Source organism: Phyllobates terribilis, unplaced genomic scaffold (assembly GCF_046119375.1).
Source record: "Phyllobates terribilis strain yellow unplaced genomic scaffold, ASM4611937v1 Scaffold_8__6_contigs__length_399053987, whole genome shotgun sequence".
NCBI classification, from domain to species: Eukaryota; Metazoa; Chordata; class Amphibia; order Anura; family Dendrobatidae; genus Phyllobates; species Phyllobates terribilis.
The window spans coordinates 177,753,615-177,774,453 of NW_027362768.1; positions in this window are offsets into that span (position 1 = coordinate 177,753,615).

The window sequence follows — 20,839 nt, forward strand, 5'->3', positions numbered from 1 at the left end:
ACTCCTATGTGGAGTCGGCTCTTGTTCCCATGTCTCTTTCGCTAAGTCCAACAGACCCCTAGGGTGTCTGCCGTACAATAACTCAAAGGGAGAGAACCCAGTGGAAGCCTCGGGTACCTCACGGACGGCAAACATCAAATAGGGTAGCAACATGTCCCAATCCCTTCCGTCCTTAGAAACCACCTTTTTTAACATGGACTTGAGGGTTTTATTGAACCGTTCTACTAGCCCGTCTGTTTGAGGGTCGTACACCGAGGTGCGCAATTGTTTAATTTTTAGCAATTTGCACAGTTCCCTTGACACTTTGGACATAAAAGGGGTCCCCTGATCCGTCAGGATCTCCTTAGGTAGTCCAAGGCGACAGAACATGGCAAACAGCTCCCGTGCAATCAGTTTTGCCGAGGTGTGGCATAGTGGTATAGCCTCCGTGTACCGGGTGGCATAGTCGATGACCACCAGTATATGTTGGTGGCCACAGGCGGATTTTACAATGGGCCCTACCAAATCCATTGCAATCCGTTCAAAAGGTACCTCTATCACTGGCAGGGGTACCAATGGGCTACAGAAACTTGCGGTGGGTGAGGTCAACTGACATTCGGGGCAGGATTCGCAGTACCTTTTGACCTCTGCGTAAACCCCAGGCCAAAAGAACTGCTGCAAGATACGTTCTTGCGTTTTTTTCCCCCTAAGTGTCCACCCAACAAGTGTGTGTGTGCCAAATCTAGAACCACCCGACGGTACGACAGAGGTACTACCAACTGTTCCACGACCTCGTCCCTGATCTTATCTATCCTACAGAGCAACTCTCCATTGACTACCATGCGTGGAAATACAGTATCTGCATTCGGCTGTTGGGCTACGCCGTTTACCTCTACCACCCTTTCCCGCGCCTGAGTCAGGGTGGGATCCTGTAGCTGAGCCGTCCCAAATGTGTCCCGGGACACTTCCAGCTCGGGGATCGATGGGGTCTCCTCGACCTCTCCTGCCAGCACCTCTAAGGGAAACCTATCGGGGTCACACTCTGTCCCTAGGTTGGACACCCCTACGGCAGGTTCGTCGGGTACAGCGTCTGTAATACATTTTACCGGGGGAGAGTGGATTTTGTTTTTCCACAGAGTCCAGAACAGGGGCAAGTCTCTTCCCAAAACAGTCCTGTAGGAAAGAGTTTTTACCACTCCCACCACATGTTTTATGTCTCCACATGGCGTGGACAAAACTACCTCCGCAGTTGGGTACTCTCGGAGGTCCCCATGGATACACACAACCCCGACTGGCCTTCCACTGGGGTTGTCTCCTGCCACCAGCGACCCATGTACCAGAGTCACGAGGTTCCCTGAGTCCAGGAGGGCCTCCGTGGGGTACCCATTAACCAGTACCTGGCATAGTTGGAGTTCACTGTCCCGGGGGTCGGCGCTCGCTGTGCAGACGGTCTGGGCATACATTGAGACCCGGCGGCTATATCCGCAGTCCATGGGTTCCGTAGTCAGGGGACAATTAGCAACCACATGTCCCGGCCCCTGACACCGCCAGCACCAAAGGGTGGAGGTACTGTTAGGTCTTATGACAGTTTGGGAGGGAATCGGTCTCCTGTCACTCTCACTCCAAGGTTCCGCTTCAGCACGGGTACGGTGCTTACTGTCCCCAGCAGAGGGACGCGACCCCCCTTTCCCGACTCCTGGGTTGGCAGGGATCGGCATGACAGCCGCGTGGGGGCAGAGTCCCAGATAAAGTCCTGAGTGGCCGAGTAGCGCTCGATCAGGCTGACCACCTGGTCGAGTGTGCCGGGGTCCCCTTGCCCCACCCAACGTTGGATAGCGGCTGGCAGAGTCCTCACCAGCTGGTCAACCACCACCCTCTCCACCATCTGGGCTGGAGACAAAGTCTCGGGCTGGAGTAACCTCTTTACCAGCTGCAGCAGGTCATAAGCCTGAGACCGGGCGGGTCGGGTCTCCACATAGGCCCACGAAAACACAAGCTGAGCCCTCACGTATGTATTGACCCCTTGCCGGGCAAGGTTCTCACCTTTGAGCCTCTGGTAGTCCTGGGCGTCCTCTCGACTTAGGTCAAAGTAGGCCTTTTGGGCATCGCCGACCAGAAACGGAGCCACCACTTCTGCCCACTGGCCGGTCGGTAGGTTTTCCCGCTCCGCTGTGCGCTCATTAATGGTAAGGAAGGCTTCCACGTCGTCCTCCGGTCCCATCTTTCTCAATGCTGAGCGAACCTTGTCCCAGGCCTCTCGACGTTCCGGGGCTGATGCCGTCGGTGTCTCCCGCAGGGCAGCAATCTGTTGCAGCAGCAGTTCATTTGTTTTTTGCTGCTGCTGGTAGAATAGCTGTTGCTGCTGATTACGCTGCTGCTCCCGCTGTTGCCGCTGAGACTGCAGCAGCTGCTGCTGGGCGAGTGTCAGCTGTTTTAATAGTTCGTCCATTTTGTCCACGGGGTGGAACTGAAAGGTGGCAGGCCGAATTGTGGGGTATGCCTCAGTCACAATGCCCGCATTCTCCACCAAGCTGTAAGGCGGCGGTGTTCACACCGTGCAGTAACTGAGGCAGTGACCCAAGCAAGTCCAAAATAAACAGCTTTATTCAGCAACTCACAGGTAAACAGGACAGTCCTCCGGTTTGCAGCCGGGTTAACACAAGTCTGTAAACAATGGTTGCTGTGGGCAATGGCCGCGACGGGCCGTGCAGAGCCTGACAGGTGCAGAGCCTTCCCAGGCGTGGGTTCAGCCACACTCAATCCTGCTGAGCTTCCCTGCTGTGCTCCTAGCAGGTTCCAACATAGAACAACACTAATCATTAATGCAGGGTTTTTAAAGGACCTGTGGCAAGAGCCACTGGAAAACCCGGGTTGGAGGGAGGAGGCCGCCCCACTGCCTCCTGTGACCTCCTTCAAGAAATGAAGGCCCTGCCGGCTTTTACTTAATCTACCTTAGCCAGGTAGTCTGACCAGGTCATTGCTTACCTTCATTCCTGCATTGCAGCCGCAGCTGTGTCTGTGACTGCAATGCACTCCAATGGATTTAATAGGTCTCTGTACACATTCTGGGGGATATATAACGTCCCTCGTATACGATCCCGGTCACTGCCTCACAGGGCGCACGGCATGGCTCGGAAGGGAAGGAGCGCCAATTGACGGACCCCATGTCGCGTTTGGAGAGCCCCTGATGTGCCTAAACAGTGGAAACCCCCCACAAGTGACCCTTTTGAAAACTAGACCCCTTAAGGAACTTATTTAGATGTGTGGTGAGCACTTTGAACCCCCAGGTGCCTCACAGAAAATTATAATGTTGACTTTTAAAAATAAAAAAAAAAAACATTTTTTCCACAAAAATGTTTAAAAAAATATTTTCACAGAGGTAACAGGGGAAAGTGGACCTCAAAATCTGTTGTCCAATTTCTCCTGAGTACGCTGATACCCCATGTGTTGGAGAAAACTACTGTTTGGGCGCATGTCGGGGCTCGGAAGGGAAGGAGTGACGCTTTGGAATGTGACCGAATGCAGACTGTGATGGAATTGTCTGTCGGCGTAATGTCACGTTCTCAGAGCCCCTGATGTGCCTAAACAGTGGAAATGCCCAACAAGTGCCCCCTTTTTTGAACGGATACCTGATTTGTGAAGTTTATAACGTAGCGTCATACGTCAGTTGTGTAGGAGAACCTGAAGAACACCACACAACTGACGTATGACAACCTGACGAACACTACATCAGTTGTGTAGTGTTCATCGGGTTGTCATACGTCAGAAATTAATTTAATAGTGCATGGAAGTATGGTACTTTTTGAAGCATTCTTTCATGCACAGGCCAGGTTTGTCGGGGCAGGTGTCACATTGATAAATGGTGTCCTTGCGTATTCCCCTTTTATAACACACTCGGCACCTCTTTTGTGACTTACCTTTTTTTTGCGACTTGAGGGATCTCCCCTGGGAAATGCTGGCCTGGTACAATTCGAGGTCCTTCAGTTCCGGAAGTACTGGGGCCCGCTCCATCACCACTGCCAAATGTCAGGGCCTTGATAACTGTCTCATGGACCTGCACCACAGGGGGTCATCTGTATTCAGGTACTCTGATTGGAGAGATCAATGTCATCATCGATCACTCCAATCAGAACAGTCTGGGGGATTTCATCACATTACAGGGGGTCATGGGGCGGTGACAGGCAGGTTACAAGCCTGTCACCGCCGCATGACCGCCCTGTCACCGAGCGGTCATGCTACGATGTGATCGGCGATCGCACCGATCATAGCACTTTGGGGTCAGGGCTGGGGTCTCCTAGCAACAGGTTAGAGCACCGATCCTAGGCTGCACATCACTGTTTCCGGCAATCTGATTGCCGGAAACAGTGAGAATGCTGTGATTGGCTGTTCAGAATTGAACAGCCAATCACAGCGATCGTGGGTGCGGGGGGGCTGCGACACCCCCCAGGATGCTGGCGCCATCTACCCTGAGGTAAGATGGCGCCGGAAATTTAATGCGACTAAGGGACCGCATTAAAGACCATGACCTAATAGTACGTCATTGGTCCAATCGGCCCAGGTCACCATGACGTACTATTAGGTCACATGTCAGAAAGGGGTTAAACTTATTATTTTTTTAAAGATTTTTAAAAACATTTTTTTTTAACTTTCGGCTTGCTTCAATAGTCTCCATGGGAGACTAGAAGCAGCACTTGCCTGATCGGCTCTGCTACATACAGGCGATGAGCAGATCGCCTGTATGTAGCAGATTTTCTCACTTGCTATGAGCGCCGACCACTGGGAGGCACTCATAGCAATCTGGACATGGCAGAGATTGACAGCGGCATTTAACTAGTTACCAGCCGCGGTGGATAGCGATTCCACCCACGGCTGTTGCGGGCACATGTCAGCTGTATAGATCAGCTGATATGTGCACGGCTCAGTGCGGGCTCAGCGCCGGAGACCACACTGAACCGGGGATTACGACGTGGTGCGTACTATTACGTACCACGACGTAAAGAGGTTAATGTGCCTTTTTTACTGACCTGAAAAATAAGAGAATAGCATCCCTGACGGGTGAAACACTATAGCTGACAATCTGCTGCATGGCTGTTTAACTACCTAGATTCTGCTGTCAATAGTTAGTTGTAAAAATATAATTTTTTACACCTGTAACTCCATTTTTCGTTAATCGCTGAAAAGAACGCAAAGGGGTAACAAACTATCTGACAGCAGTTTTAAATATGTTGTGGGGTGTTGTTTTTTAAAATGGTATCACTTTTGGGGGGTTTCTAATATATCGATCCCCTAAAGTGACGTCAAAACTGAATAGGTTCCTAAAAGAAATACTTTTTCTAAATTTCCTCGACAAACATGAAAAAATTGCTCATAAAATTTTTAATCCTTTTCACAAAATAAAAGCATATTTGTCAAACGGTGATAATGTAAGGTAGACATATGGTAAATGTTGTTTATTAATCATTTTGTATGATATAACTATCGGAGTTAATGGTATAAACATTCAAAGTTTGAAAATTGCAAAATTTTTGACATGTTTATCAAATTTCTGATTATTCATGAAATTAACATAAAACACATATACCTAAACTTAGTACTAAAAAATAATAAAATTTGTCATGAAAAAAAAAATCTCAAAATCACTGGGATATGGTGAAACATTCCAGAGTTATCACCACATAAAGTGATACATGTTAGATTTGATAAATCTGGCTTAGTCACTAAAGGGTTAATTTTTTAATACTTAAAAACATTTTTTTCTTTTTCAGTACTTACTCATACCACATGGGAACTTGGACATGCAATCTTTTGAACACATTAATATATAGAACGTTTTCTAGCCTTTCAGTGTTTCACCGACAGTTATCCCCTCTAGGCACTGCCCCCTATCAAGCCAACAGTCTACTGCCTATGGGACCCACTCGACTATTCCATGACAGATGACGTTGAGGGAGAGAATATGGCCTTTGGAATTTAAATAACTGATGCTTATGTTTGGAAGGAAGGTAAGCCAATGCCAGATGATTCTGACAGCAGAACACAGGACAGTTTGGCCAAGCTGACTGTTTCTGTGTATGAGGGAGTCAAGAGAGATAGTTGTCGGCACACCCTAACTACTGTATATTTTATGTGTTTACTGTTTTTACTGGGGTAGGTTGATGAAAGAACAAGGGGTAAAGGATACATTATAGAACTGGTCATACATAGCCATAACTTCTAGATAGCCCCAAAAGACCCAGAGCATTTGATGCTGATTTTTCTACTGCGTATGCACAACATTTCTGCATTGCAAAACGTAAAATCCCCAATGAAAATTTGCAGAAAGAATGGACATGCTGCAGAGATTAAAATTCACACCAAAGATCAGTTTAAGCAAGATACATTTCTGAAACATGTAGGTGAGATTTTTTTCAATCTACTTAGCTCATACTGCGGATTTTCCATACTCATATCCACGTGGAAAATCCACACAGTTTGCTTCTACCCTTATGGCCTAGTGCACATCATAGAGTGGCACCCTCAAGGGCACCACCACAGCAAGCAGCGGCTTCTACATCACATTGCATGGACATCTATTCATTTTGCACCACCTAACAATACATGAGCTGCTGTTGTCAACTTCCAAAACTGCAGTGATCTGTGTATTAACAGGGACACTGCATTTGGTAAAGGGGCATCATGAAGAGACAATCTCTCAAATATCCAACTACATTAAAGTGTATTTCGTAACCACTGCATCTCCCTCACGGCCTAATTGCAGGATATGCTCTGTACAGACACTGAACCAGCAGTGGATAGCAGCAACATGTAAGGTCTTACAGCCTGAACCATTTTGCAGAAGTTTGAAAGCAACACTGTTTGTTGGATAAGGGACAGTGGAGTGAGATTAAGAGAAGTAAAGCAAAATACAGGTGCATCTCACTAAATTAGAATATCATCAAAAAGTTAATTTATTTCAGTTCATCAATACAAAAAGTGAAACTCCTATATTATATAGAGTCATTACAAACAGAGTGATCTATTTCAAGTGTTTATTTTTGTTAATGTTGAGGATTATGGCTTACAGCCAATGAAAACACAAAAATCATTCAGTCAGTAAATTAGAATACTTTATAACTAAAGCTTGAAAAATGTTTTTAAAATCCGAAATGTTGGCCTACTGAAATGTATGTTCAGTAAATACCCTCAATACTTGGTCGGGGCTCCTTTTGCATCAATTACAGCATCAATGCGGCAATGTGGCATGGAGGCGATCAGCCTGGGGCACTGCTGAGGTGTTATGGAAGCCCAGGTTGCTTTGATAGCAGCCTTCAGCTCGTCTGCATTGTTGGCTCTTGTGTCTCTCATCTTCCTCTTGACAATACCCCATAGATCCTCTATGGGATTAGGGTCAGGCGAGTTTGCTGCCAATCAAGCACAGTGATACTGTTGTGTGTAAACCAGTTATTGGTACTTTTGGCAGTGTGGACAGGTGCCAAGTCCTGCTGGAGAATGAAATTTCCATCTCCAAAAAGCCGGTCGGCAGAGGGAAGCATGAAGTGCTCTAAAAGTTCCAGGTAGACGGCTGCACTGACTTTGGTCTTGATAAAACATAGTGGACCACCACCAGCAGATGACATGGCTCCCCAAACCATCACTGATTGTGGAAACTTCACACAAGACCTCCAGCAGCTTGGATTGTGGCCTCTCCACTCTTCCTCCAGACTCTGGGACCTTGATTTCCAAATGAAAATTGGAACTCTGGGACTTTGTGGAGTGTGTCTATGACTGCCTTCTGGACATCTGTCAAGTCAGCAGTCTTCCCATGATTGTGGAGCCTACTGAAACAAATTTGTTAATTATTTTAATTTACTGAGATAACGACTTTTGTGTTTTCATTGGCTGTAAGCCATAATCATCAACATTAACAGAAATAAAACACTTGAAATAGATCACTCTGTTTGTAATGACTCTATATAATATATGAGTTTTACTTTTTGCATTAAAGAACTGAAATAAATTAACTTTTTGATGATATTCTAATTTAGTGAGATGCATCTGTATTTGCAAAATGATCCAAACTTATATGAAGTTTTGTATAAGTATAAGGTCCTCGTTAATTTGTACAAATCATTCTATGAAAATGTGTGAAAATGAAAATCCTGGAACTGCTGTAAGTTGGATGGTGAAAGCCGGAACAGTGCAATCCTCTGCATAACATAGGGTGTTAGTAATCTAAATTCTGGATCTTGTAATCTGACTGCCAATTATGGACAGAAGATGCTCTGTTACATGGGAACAATAGTGCTGAAGAATGTCCTGCCATCACCTGTGAAGAATGAGGCCTCTCACTTCTCCCTTGTAAGACTACATCTAATTGTACCTGATTTTCCACCAGTCGGCAGCTGTCCATGTTGTCATATCCTACCACTATTATTAGTTGACCTAGTTCTGTCTCATGGACATATTTAAGGACTTGTATGTGCAAACAATCTAAGTATTAGCTACGTGATGAAAACACATGGCTGTTCTCATACAGGCCACATAATGTAAGAGTGACTCAGGGAGCAGTGGGCTCTGAAGGCGTAAAGGTGACCTTACAAGGAGCAAGTCAAGGTAACATACAAAGTACAGTATCTGGGTCTTGTGGATCAGGTGATACACAAAGCAGCAGAGAATGTAGTACATGCAGAAGTAATGGTAAACTGCTTAAAATAGGAATTGCATAAGTAGAGATTGTTGTGCTACAAATCTTTAGATATGTTCAAAATACAAAGTATTGTTATAATGTACTATATAAGTGTAAACTATCCCCTATGAGAATGATCGTACCAGCATCACAAATCTCGGTCCTCTTCTGGATTTCCAGCTGTGAGCTCTTGTGAGTGCAGCTATGTGTAAAAATACAAGACGTAACTCGGGATCAGAACAGGATAAGTAATGTAAAGTCTGCACACAGTAACTACAACAGCAAAATAATGAGCGCAGCTCTGAAGTATAATACAGGATAAGTAATGTAATGTAATGTATGTACACAGTAACTGCACCAGCAGAATAGTGAGTGCAGCTCTGGAGTATAATACCTAATACAGGATGCAACTCAGGATCAGTATAGGATCAGTAATGTAATGTACAGTGGTGTGAAAAATTGTTTGCCCCCTTCCTGATTTGTTATTCTTTTGCATGTTTCAGATCACAAATAGTGTTGAGCAAGCACTAAAATGCTTGGGTGCTCGAAGCTCGGCCCGAGCTCGCCGTGATACTCGGGTGCTCGACCCGAGCAACGAGCCCAATGTTAGTCTATGGGAGACCCTAGCATTTTTGCGGCGGCACCTCCGGCAGTCTTTTAAAAGCCTAACAAGTGCCCAAAACGATAGTATCAGTGCTCAAATGACATGGGGACAGCATGGAGATCGCCCCAGGAAGCATTTCTGACCCCCAGGTCACTGCTGTCAACAAAGTGGTCAGAGGTATTAAGCTACTTTTAAGGGTTCACAATAAAACGATCAAAAACGAAACTGAAACTGCTTTCCTGTGAAATATGTTAAGGAAGTTCCTTTCCAGGGTAAAGACTAGTGTATAAGGTAAAATAAATACCCCACCCAAAAAATACTCCTCCACACTTTGGGCTATGTTCACAAGTAGCATTTTTTATGTGTTTTTGCACTTTTGTATTGCTTTCAACCGTGACAAATGCATTCAACGGGAAATGTCATTTTAACATTTTACAACCTTATCTGGCCATGTGCTGTGTGACACATGCATACAGTGCTGAAAAGACATGGGAACAGCATGGGGAAGACCCCTGGAAGTGTGGCACCCCAGGGGTCTGGTTTCCACAGTAATAGCAATATTACGTCTGAGAGCAGGTGGGAGGTCTACTGGTCAGGAATCCTATGCATGCCACACCTCCTGCCCAGTCCTGGGAGGGGAAGAACTTCCCCTATATAAAACTAGGGCTGAGGCAGGGTTAGAGAAGAAGAAGAGGAGTCCCAGATGTAGACATAGTCTAGTCTGGAGAGGAGCGGCTATAGGAAAGAAAGATCAGGAGCTCAGTGGGAGCAGTGCTAAAAGGAATCAGGGGCTGGAAGCTGTAGAGCTCGCCCTGATTGAAGAGTTCTTATCGGACCCGGAGTCCGAGGCTGTGGGGACTAATCCTTACCCAGCAGCAGAAACCGCCCGGCAGGGGATTTCAGGTCCTCTGGCCAAGAAACCCGAAGGCACGGTCACACGCAAGGGACCAGCACCGCCGTCGTGGAGCGGAAGCTACCAGAAGGCCCCGAGTCACCGGCCATACGGGTGAGCACCACACGGTACACTCAGGGACGTGGGCTACTTTTATCAGCCTCTAGCAAGGTAGCCAGAAGAGTACGATTAGTTGGGGAGGCCTACAACTCCACCTGGCCAGGGGAGATTCCATCTGCTCACGGACTGACCAGGCCCCGATCGCTAGCCAGTACTCCGGGAGGGTCTACCTTTGCCACCAGTAAAGACCCTGAACTACACCGCACCGTCTCTGAGTGTTTCATCATCCCCGTCCGCTGCCCTGAGGCCATACCCCTCCCGTTGGGGGTTATACCATCCCCGCTGCACAACCGTATCACCGGCCTCAGCGGTCTGCCCTGCAGCGGCGGTCTCATGACCGCATTCAACGGGTGGCGTAGTCGAACATTCTAACATCTACTGCTAAATACTGCCGCTCAGTTTGAGTCCCTGGGCACGGACCGGGTCACCGCCACGAAACTACTACCCCTCTCAGATCCGGCTCCGGGTAGGCCCCCGCGTTCGCAACGCTACTCAGCACAGGCCCAGGGGCGCGTCAACTTTTGGCGTAGTCGGCAGGATTTCGTGCCCGCAACCACCGGGTACTGCGTGCTTGAAAAAGAGACTTTTCAACTTACCTGTGGTGAAGATTCCCACCATCCGACGCCATCTTCTACCTTCTTCCCGCCATCCGTGGAGTTTTCCCGCCGTTGGACGCTATCTTCTGCCTTCTTCCCGCCATCCGTGGAGTTTTCCCGCCGTTGGACGCCATCTTGAAGACGCCGCGCGGGAAGAAGAGGGGCGTGGACTCCGAAAGCGCGCGAGAACTGGAGCTCCGCCTCACGTCCGGACGTTGCGTAAGGTCCTGGAAGGAGCCCAGCAGACGCCGACGTCACAGGAGCGCGACGGAAGGTCCTCGACCCTGACGATCCACTGTGGAGCCTCGGCCTACGGAAGAGGATCATCGCAAGGTAGGCCACGGTCCACTAGGGGGGAGGAAGATGTCGGATACGGAGGAGAGCTTCACTGCCACAGCCACCGCCAGCGCCACCGCTGCAGCGGTCATGTCTTTCACCATGCCCTATATCCCGGGGGCAGCCTGGCTACCCCAGTACTCAGGGGAGTCACATACCCTGAATGACTTTAGAGAAAAGCTGGATAGCCTCTTCCAGGTGTACCCCCTCACAGAAGAGCAAAAAGTGAGCATCCTGGTGGCCCAACTAACCGGGGCAGCCCAAAGGGAGGTAAAGTCCTGGCCACCTGGGAGGAGGACTGTCGCAGGGATATTAACCCGGCTGAAGGACACCTTTGATACCCGCACCTCAGCTGAGATTAAGCTTAGATTCTACGGGTGCAAACAGCGAGCACATGAGAATATAAGGGACTATCCACTAAACCTACAAGAGGCCCTGAGAGCCATTAAGCAGACCGACCCTGACGGCGTGGGAAACGAGGACAGGCTGTTGACCGAACAATTTATAGAGGGACTATATTGCAATGCCCACCGAACCCAGTTGCGGGCAATGGCCTTACAGGATCCTCATCTGGACTTTGCACAGTTCAAGGACAGAGCCATCCGGGTGCTCCGAGAACCGGCACCGGGTGGCGTTGTGACCCACAGGCGCCCTACTACCGCTTACCACCAGGAGGCGGCGCCCTTGTCGGCAGGGCCTGTGGGGGCTGATGCGCAGGCTTTGAACAATGACCCGGCTCCAGACCTGCACCATCAGGTCCAAGAGCTAGCTAAAAGCGTTGCTGCGCTAACCCGAACTGTGCAGTCGTTACAGGTTTCTGCTCCAGGGAAGATCCAGCTGGCATCCGGACCGGAGGACATCCCGTGGCGTTGACCAAGGAGGACCCCACCGGCCAGAGGAAGACCCAGCGACCGATACAACGAGGACGGACAACCCATCTACCGCCGCTGTAATCAACCCGGACATATGGCAAGGTACTGTCCTTTAAACTGGCACAACCTGGGGTAGAGGGCCAACCCCCAGGAATAAGATCACCAGGCCCATCGAACTGGCGTGACAAATACGTGGGAGGACGTCCAGTCTTGCCTGTAGTACTGGATGGCATTCCTATGAGTGCCCTACTTGACACCGGGTCACAGGTCACCACCATCCCGTACGTGCTCTTTAAGCAGTACTGGAATGACTCGGATATAACCCGCTACCCTGACGACGACTTGAGTATCATCGCCAGCAATGGTCAACCCGTGCCACAGATCGGATTCAAAGAGATGACCATTAAAGTCAGTAGAGTCGAACTGGCAGCACAGGGACTGATCATTGTAGACATTGACAAGCGCGAGAGTCACCCAAAGATAACTCTAGGAACTAATGTGATTGAAAATTGTCTTGCAGATGTGATTTTCATTTTACAGCAGGTTGCCAAGAACGCCAGCTCCGGCCAACAGCGAGTGCTCCAAAAAGAGATCCGGGCACTGATGCGGCGGCAACAGGTGGAACTCTCCGGTGGTGAGATTGGAAGCGTGAGAATGTGTGACCCTTTCCCTATTGCCATGCCCCCAAAAAGTGAAATGATGATTTGGTGCCGGGCAGCTATTGGTCTAAGAGGTAGAGACTACCAAGCAATGGTAGAACCCGTCTACTCAGACAGTAGGCCCACCATTTTGACAGCACGGGGGGTGGTTGATGTACGCCATGGGAGGGTGCCCGTTCGCATAATAAACATCGGGAAAAGGGAAGTGTACCTGCCCCGGTATGCTACGCTAGCCAAATTGTATACCATCAATCAAAATTCTGTACAGTCCGTGGAACCCTTGCCTCCATCTCATCCAGAGGAAGGTAACGGCTCTAAGAAAACAATAGAGGACTGGTGTCAGCAACTACATTTGGGTACTGACTCCACTCCCTCACACCAGAAACAGGGAGTCTATCGGGTGGTTCAAGAGTACGAGAGAGTGTTTAGTAAACACCCGTTAGACTTCGGGCGAGTAAAGGGGGTAGAACATCACATCCCCACGGGAGACCATCCTCCCATAAAGGAGAGGTATCGTCCCGTACCCCCTGCACACTACCAACACGCCAAGGGGATGCTTAGAGACATGAAGGAGGCTGGGGTAATCAGGGATAGCTGTAGCCCCTGGGCAGCTCCACTGGTCTTGGTTAAAAAAAAAGACAACACCATGAGAATGTGTGTAGATTACCGGAAAATCAACCGTATCACACACAAAGATGCGTACCCCTTACCAAGGATAGAGGAGTCTTTGGCCGCTTTAAAATCTGCTAACTTCTTCTCTACTTTGGATCTCACTAGCGGGTACTGGCAGGTTCCTGTAGCAGAGGCGGACCGGGAGAAGACCGCATTCACCACCCCGATGGGACTTAGCGAGTTTACCTGCATGCCGTTCGGACTCTGCAACGCACCAGGAACCTTCCAACGGTTGATGGAATGCTGTCTGGGACACCGAAACTTCGAGACGGTCCTGTTATACCTGGACGATGTCATCGTCTACTCCAAGACCTACGAGGACCACCTGAAACACCTGGCAGAAGTGTTCGAAGCCCTGGCAAACTACGGCCTAAAGGTGAAACCCTCCAAGTGTCACCTCCTGAAACCAAGGGTGCAGTACCTGGGACACGTGGTGAGTGCTGACGGAGTGGCTCCCGACCCTGATAAGATCACCGCGATTAAGGAATGGCCAAGACCCTCCAGTGTAAAGGAAGTGCGGCAGTTCCTCGGGTTGGTAGGCTACTACCGAAGATTCATTCCCGGTTTCACCAAAAAGGCAGCTCCTATGCAGGACCTCCTGATAGGCCAGTCCAGGAAGGCCAAGAACCAGAAGCCGCCCTTCAGATGGGAGAAGCTGGAAGAAGAGTCCTTCCGCCAGCTGAAGATGGCCCTCACGGGGGATGAAATCCTGGCGTACCCTGATTACAGCCAGCCTTTTATCCTCTACACCGACGCAAGTAACATCGGGCTAGGAGCCGTACTGTCCCAGATCCAGCAGGGGAAGGAACGGGTAATTGCTTACGCCAGCCGAAAACTGCGACCCACCGAAAGAAACCCTGAGAATTACAGCTCATTCAAGCTAGAATTCCTGGCAGTGGTGTGGGCAGTCACCGAACGCTTTAAGCACTACCTCGCCTCTTCCCGGTTCACCGTGTACACGGATAACAACCCGTTGACACACCTGGATACGGCAAGACTCGGTGCCCTGGAGCAGAGATGGATGGCCCGCCTGTCCAACTATGAGTTCACGATCAAATACCGGGCAGGACGCTCCAATACCAACGCGGATGCCCTGTCCAGAATGCCAAACCTACCGGACGTAGGGGAAGATCCAGAGGAATTGGAAGAAGTTGAACTCCCCGCGTTCCACCGTCATGGGACTATCCAGTATTCCCACCGTGTAAGGAGTAAGCAATCCGCTACGTTCAATCCCTTACCTCATTACAACTGGGCGGAAACGCAAGACAGTGACCCCGCCGTCCGACTGGTGAAGGAGATGCTGACTCAGCCAGATGCCCGCCTTGACCCAGACGCTCCGGAGGAGGCCAAGCAACTGTGGATTGAGAAGAGTCGACTGTTCCTTTACAAGGGGAAGTTGTGCCGCAGAATGGTTAACTCCCGGACGCATGAACTGATCTGGCAAGTAGTGGTGCCAAGAAGAGACACGGCTATGGTACTGGAGGCATACCACGACGGAGCTGGGCACTTCGGATGGAAGAAGCTGGAGTTCCTGCTGCGCGGGCGGTTCCACTGGGTAGGCATGAGAGGAACCATCGAGAGGTGGTGCAGAGACTGTGGACCGTGCCACCTAAGAAGGAAGGACCGTGCCAGCCAGAAGACTCCCTTGCAGCCCATCATCACCCGACAGCCACTGGAACTGGTAGCCCTGGACCATGTGAAACTGGCTCCAAGCAGATCTGGGTATGTCTACGCCCTCACAATCGTAGATCATTACTCCCGGTTCCTGGTGGTGGTCCCGGTCAAGGACTTAACGGCTCAAACAGCAGCTAGAGCCTTCCAGCAGCACTTCTGCGGTCCACACGGATACCCAGAGCAGGTGCTGACGGACCAAGGACCTGCCTTTGAAGCGGAAGTCTTCCAGGAGTTCTGCACTCTGTATGGCTGCCGGAAGATAAGAACAACACCCTATCATCCGCAAACCAATGGACTCTGTGAGAAAATGAACCAGGTGGTGATAGACCTTCTGAAAACATTGCCCCTGGAAGAACGCAGTCTGTGGCCTGAGAAACTGCCTGATCTGGTGGACCTATACAACCACATCCCGGTAGGTTCTACCAACTGTACCCCGGCTTACCTGATGAGAGCAAGACCTGGTAAGCTGCCTGTTGATCTGGATATGGGAGTCCTGACACCCGAGGACACTTCACCAGAAGCAGACTGGGACACAGAGAGGCAGCAGCAGTACCGGAAAGTACAGGAGAGCGTTGAGCGAAGTCTCTGTCAAGCTAGAGAAAGACAGGAGAAGGCTTACAACCAGTATGCTCCCGCTGTTCCCCTGGTACCTGGAGAGCAGGTCTTGAAGAGGAAGAGACGGCTCCACAAGTTGGACGACCAGTGGGAGAAAGACCCGTACACCGTACTGCCCTCAAGCCATGAGAACCCAAAAGTCTGCACAATCAGTAAGGACGGAGGAGAAACCACAGCCATTGTCTCCCGAGATCACCTGAAGAAGTGTCCCGAACAGCTACGAAACCCTGAAGAAGAACAAGAAGACCCTCGACTCGCAGAGGAAAGGGAAGAGATGGTCCGTACTGTACTCGGAGACTTCCCTCGGTCTTGGACACAAGTGAATGGCGCTGTTGTGGTACCCGTCCTCACCTTCCTCCAACCAGCATCCCGAGTGCCTACGGAGAAACAGGTAGAGCTGGAAGAGCAGCCGGTCCAGGAGGCAGAAGACCCCACACAAGCAGACCAGGAGAATCAACCCTCTGCTTATAGTGAGCCTGCCGTACCCCTAGTGAGCCAAAGAGCCCGTAGACAGCTGCCCAGTTTACCTTTGACAGCTCCTACATCTTGTAGCTCAGGACCAGTCAGTCAGCTCCGTAGGTCCACTAGAGCCACTAGAGGCCAGTTGCCCGTACGTTGGAGGATCTAAGTGTTTTGACTGCTTTATTTGTATTTACCTGTTTATTGTTGCCTGTAAATAATTGTGTATTTTTAGTTATTTTATAGGTGTCGTTTAGGGATTATCCGGAATCCTTTGTATATATGTTTGGAGCGTAACCCAGGAAAGGACTAAGACTGTTAAAGACTCGGGGTAGGACAGACCCCTACCTGGTTACGACTCCCTGTTCCTTGGTGAAATGGACACCCTTGTTTTCTTCAAAAACTGCACCCGGTTGCGGACACGCCGTGACCATCATAATGTGTTTTTCTTTGTTGTGCGGTTTCTGTTTATACTTGTTATGTTTACAAAAATATGTTTAGTCCCGGAGTACTAAATTTTACTAGGGGAAAATGTGGCACCCCAGGGGTCTGGTTTCCACAGTAATAGCAATATTACGTCTGAGTGCAGGTGGGAGGTCTCCTGGTCAGGAATCCTATGCATGCCACACCTCCTGCCCAGTCCTGGGAGGGGAAGAACTTCCCCTATATAAAACTAGGGCTGAGGCAGGGTTAGAGAAGAAGAAGAAGAGGAGTCCCAGATGTAGACATAGTCTAGTCTGGAGAGGAGCGGCTATAGGAAAGAAAGATCAGGAGCTCAGTGGGAGCAGTGCTAAAAGGAATCAGGGGCTGGAAGCTGTAGAGCTCGCCCTGATTGAAGAGTTCTTACCGGACCCGGAGTCCGAGGCTGTGGGGACTAATCCTTACCCAGCAGCAGAAACCGCCCGGCAGGGGATTGCAGGTCCTCTGGCCAAGAAACCCGAAGGCACGGTCACACGCAAGGGACCAGCACCGCCGTCGTGGAGCGGAAGCTACCAGAAGGCCCCGAGTCACCGGCCATACGGGTGAGCACCACACGGTACACTCAGGGACGTGGGCTACTTTTATCAGCCTCTAGCAAGGTAGCCAGAAGAGTACGATTAGTTGGGGAGGCCTACAACTCCACCTGGCCAGGGGAGATTCCATCTGCTCACGAACTGACCAGGCCCCGATCGCTAGCCAGTACTCCGGGAGGGTCTACCTTTGCCACCAGTAAAGACCCTGAACTACACCGCACCGTCTCTGAGTGTTTCATCATCCCCGTCCGCTGCCCTGAGGCCATACCCCTCCCGTTGGGGGTTATACCATCCCCGCTGCACAACCGTATCACCGGCCTCAGCGGTCTGCCCTGCAGCGGCGGTCTCATGACCGCATTCAACGGGTGGCGTAGTCGAACATTCTAACATCTACTGCTAAATACTGCCGCTCAGTTTGACTCCCTGGGCACGGACCGGGTCACCGCCACGAAACTACTACCCCTCTCAGATCCGGCTCCGGGTAGGCCCCCGCGTGCGCAACGCTACTCAGCACAGGCCCAGGGGCGCGTCAGAAGCATCTCTGACACCCAGGTCACTGCCTAAAAGTGTGTCCATCAGAAGTCATCCTTGCCGCATCAGAAGATGCAGACTTGCAACTATCCCCGTGTAAGTTCTTGTCCCAGGGCACTGTTCAATTGTACCTCCCCCATTACTTGCAATGCAAGCGCAAATATGCAGCCAACCACCCACCCACCCCCAGGCTGCAATACCATACTGCTAGCTTGCTTGCACTTGAAATTGGGCCTTTTAGGCATGTGGAGGCGGAATCTGGCCACCACGTCATGGCTGCGTTGGAATCCATACTCCGTCCCCAGCCACCCGGCGGCCGGGTGTCCACACTCGGTCCCCAGCCGCCAGTGGGCGGCCGGGTGTCCATACTTGGTCCCCAGCCGCCCCGCGGCCGGGTGTCCACACACGGTCCCCAGCCGCCTGGGGGCAGCCGGGTGTCCATAAACGGTCCCCAGCCGCCCCTATTTCTCCTTGGAACTTCCCCCCACACACTTTTCTTAGCCCGGCCTGCTTTAGGGCAGCATTGGACGAGCCCACCAGAGAACCAGACTCCTCCGGAGGGCCCTGGCTTCTCCATCAGGGGAGTTGAGAGTGCCAAGGTGAGGAGCATGATGATGATGATTGAAGTTAGCAACTGCTTTGTTTTCTTGGAATGCAAGCGCATGTATGTAATAGCGGCTAGGCCTGAGGTGGTCAGCGTTTTGGCGCATATCCTACCTCCTCCGAGGATTGCTGGATGTTTTCCTGCTACTATCCCAGTTCTATGACTCCCGTTAAAACAAAGCTTCAGGTGATAAATGATGGATGAGGCAGTGGCAAAGGAGAAAGAGCAGGAGGAACAGGGACCATTCACATCAATATCAGGCCAGTCAACCACATATGTCTTGTAGGATATGTTTCTGTAACAAAAGGAGCGGTTCGGCTACACAGTTATAGGGCATACAGTGAGTGCAATGCCTACCAAAAATTTTGAGGCACTCCAATGCCCCTTGAAAATGACATGGAGGTCAGAGGGCCTTAACTAAACCGTTTTTTCCATTTATAGCAACTGGGTTTCCTGTACACTGTTGGCCTAAGCAGTGAATGGAAGGCTTTCTAAAAATTATGAGGAACTGCAATGCCCCTTGAAACAGACGTGGATTACAGAGTACTAAAAACCTTCTACCCATTATTGGAGAGTGGGTCTCCCTTAGTTTTCGCCTTTGCATTGAAAAGCAAAAGCTGACTAAAATTAGGAGGAAATGCAATGCCCGTTGGAAGAATCGTGGAGGTTAGAGGTAATTAAAAACAACACTTCAATGCCCCTTGGAAGAGCTGTGAAGTTCAAAGTGGCTTAAGAAGACGCTTTTAATGCCCCTCGGAAAAGTGGTGGAGGTCGCAGTAGCTTAACAAGACGCTTTTAATGCCCCTTACAAGAGCCATACAGTACAGCATCTTAAAAACATTATTCTCATTATTGGGGAGTGGGTCTCCCACAGTCTTTGATTATGCCTTCCAAGCAAAAGCTGACAAAAATAAGGACGGAGGAACTTTCAATAATGGCAACACGGACCACGGTCACCCTGGTGGTATAGTGGTGGTGGAGGCTGAGGATAAGGAGAAGAACATAAAACAGCCGAAATGAGGAAGCGTATACCCATGTGTGGGAGTGAAGCGGTGCATGTGAATACACCTCCCGAAATAACACAGTGGATTTGACTTTATGTTACTCTGCTGTCATTTGGTGGTGATGAGAAGTCTGGCCCAATCCAGCCCTTGTTTATTTTGATAAGGGTCAGCTTGTCAGCATTGTCAGTTGACAGGCGAGTGCGCTTATCAGTTATAATTCCCCCAGCGGCACTAAAAACATGCTCCGATAACACGCTAGCGGCAGGGCAGGCCAGGACCTCCAAGGCGTACAGAGCGAGTTCATTCCAAGTGTCCAGCTTGGATACCCAATAATTAAAAGACACAGAGGAATCACGGAGGATGCTGGTACGGTCAGCAAGGTACTCCCTCACCATCTTTTGAAACTTTCCACTCCTTGTGAGAGTACCACGCGCCTCAGGGCCTGTAAGCTGGGCGGGTCTCAGAAAACTGTCCCAGAACGTTGACAGTGTTCCCCTGCCTCTGCTGGATTGGAGTTGCCTCTCTCTCGCTTGTACTCCTTGGTTGGTCAACGAACTGTGACCTCTGCCGCTAGCGTGTTCAGACGGGAATTTTTTTAACAGTTCTGCAGCAAGGGCCTTCTGGTACTGCCCCATTTTTGTAGACCTCTCCACCTCAGGAATAAGAGAGTGAAAGTTCTCCTTGTAGCGGGGGTCTAAAAGTGTCACCAACCAGTAATGACTGTCACCCAACATTTTGACAACGCGAGGGTCACGGTTAAGGCAGCGTAACATAAAGTCAGCCATGCGTGCCAGACTGGTAAAGGGCAAGACTTCCGTGTCCTCACCAAGATGACGACTGACCATGCTCTCCTCCTCCTCCTCCCCCCTGTCCTCAGGCCACCCACGCTGAACCGACGGTATGACAGTTGTACAGGTACTACCGTCTACAGCGCATGATACAAGCTCCTGTTCTTCCATCTCCTCCTCCTCCTCTCCCTCATTGTCCCCCAATGCACGTTTGGATGAGATGAGGCTGGGCTGTGTGTAATCGCCCACTACGGCTTCTTGATCCATCTCATCATACTCTGGCTGCAATGCCTCCTCTTTAATTCTCTGCAGAGAGCGTTGCAAAAGACAGACAAGTGGAATGCTGACGCTAATGATGGCATCATCGCCACTCAGCATCTGGGTGGACTCCTCAAAGTTTGTCAAGATGGTACAGATGTCAGACATCCAGGTCCACTTCTGAGGTCTTATGTGTGGAGTCTGACCAGAATATCGACGGCCTTGTTGCAGCTGGTACTCCACAACTGCTCTCTTCTGCTCACAAATCCTTTGCAACATGTGGAGGGTAGAGTTCCAACGTGTGGGGACATCACACACCAGTCGGTGTGACGGAAGCTGCAAACGCTGCTGCAACACAGCAAGGGCGGCGGAAGCTGTAGCCGACTTTCGAAAACGAGCTGACAGGCGGTGTACTTTGACGAGCAGATCTGGCAACTCGGGGTACGATTTAAGAAACCGCTGAACCACGAGGTTAAGCACATGAGCCAGGCATGGTAC